This window comes from Aplysia californica, unplaced genomic scaffold, assembly GCF_000002075.1.
Source record: "Aplysia californica isolate F4 #8 unplaced genomic scaffold, AplCal3.0 scaffold00055, whole genome shotgun sequence".
In the NCBI taxonomy this organism is placed as follows: Eukaryota; Metazoa; Mollusca; class Gastropoda; order Aplysiida; family Aplysiidae; genus Aplysia; species Aplysia californica.
In genome coordinates this window covers 922,670-924,077 of record NW_004797325.1, presented here as the reverse complement: position 1 = coordinate 924,077, position 1,408 = coordinate 922,670, and the positions used below count along the sequence as shown (strand labels likewise).

Below are 1,408 nucleotides of genomic sequence, written 5' to 3'. Positions count from 1 at the left end.
CACACACACAAACACACACACACACACACACAAGCTAAAACAAACAGAAAATGAAATGAATACTCCATCGTAAAGCTTTTTCCATTCTGGCACTTACTCTCTTGCGAGATAAAAACATCCGCCGAAATTGGCCGTAGAGAAGAAGAAAGCCGCAGAACAGGGCCGAAGGTACGAGGATTTTCAAAGGGTGGGCATGATATGTCATGCTTGAGATGGCACGGTTTATCAGATCAGCCGGGGAAGATAAAGATCTTGTCAGTCACTCTAGCCGCTGGCTGGCCTTCAGAAACGCCTAGTCAGACCAGTTCTAAGGAGGAAACACATTATTGTCACTGTAAAATATGGACGATACAAAGAAAAGTCGAACATGTTTCGCTGTGAGAAATTTAAACGCGTAGCTGTTTGGACTACATCTGTGTCATCAGTGTGTAAACTTAGCAGGATAATTATAGGTCAAGCTGTTTTGAACTTACATGTACAATGAAAGTTTGTTTTACATTGTTTTCAAATTTGTATGTCTTTGGTTTCTTTTTTTCTTTTTTCTTTTTTTTTTGTCTCTTCGACGGTGATATCGGAAACTGTTTGAAAACGATGTGCAATTGACTTTGACTTCGACTTTCATGTGGTCAGTTTTGGCCTTGCGTGATGTTCGGTGTCAGGTAGAGTTGATGCTTCTGTCCTACTGTTTGTTTGGGTGGGGGGGGTGTTGTTCTGCTTCAAATTGTCAACAAGTCCCCTATTCTATCATTCAAAGTGCCTGTTTGATAACTACATGTATGTTGGGTTAAATTGCAAATAATGATTAATCTATTTGTTGTAAAATTTTTGACTTTAGAAAAAAGAAACTACCCCTGCAGCCACTCAAAATTAAATGTGAAAACATCGAGCAAGTGTCAGATTATAAGTATTTGGGTATCACAATTGACAACAAACTCAATTGGCGTGTCCACACTTCTCTCCTGCATTAAAAAGTGAACAAAAGGCTATTTTATTCTAAGAAAGATCATGTATTTTAAAGTTGATCATACATTGATGTCCATAATATTCTATCATTCGACCATAGAAAGTATGATCAATTTTTGTCCAGAAAAACAAGACACCAAGATAAAGAAAAATTAAATCGATTAATACGGAAAGCATGTAAAATTTCAACATCTACATTCCCCTATTTGGGTGAATTGTACATAACAGCTTGCACTAAAAAAATTAATTCAATCTTATTAGACAATAAACATCCCTTGTGCCCTAAAAAAAACATCAGTCAGAAATAAAAGATTTAGGTTTCTGATCAAAGAAAAATACTGAAGGTCATTTTTACTATCATCCATCAAATTTCTTTCATCTTAACCATCTTATTATAAGTATTCATAAGACCTTAGAGCATGCATCAGAATAAAACTGAGTATGT

General features: G+C 35.9%; 1 long non-coding RNA gene across 1 annotated transcript in view; it reads right to left on the bottom strand.

Annotated features, from left to right (window-relative positions):
- LOC101864205 overlaps nucleotides 1-1,408 on the bottom strand; it is a 15,152-nt gene that overhangs the window by 12,146 nt on the left and 1,598 nt on the right. The window contains exon 2 of the long non-coding RNA XR_220193.1: nucleotides 98-307. This is a non-coding gene — a long non-coding RNA (uncharacterized LOC101864205). The remainder of the gene's footprint in view (nucleotides 1-97; nucleotides 308-1,408) is intronic.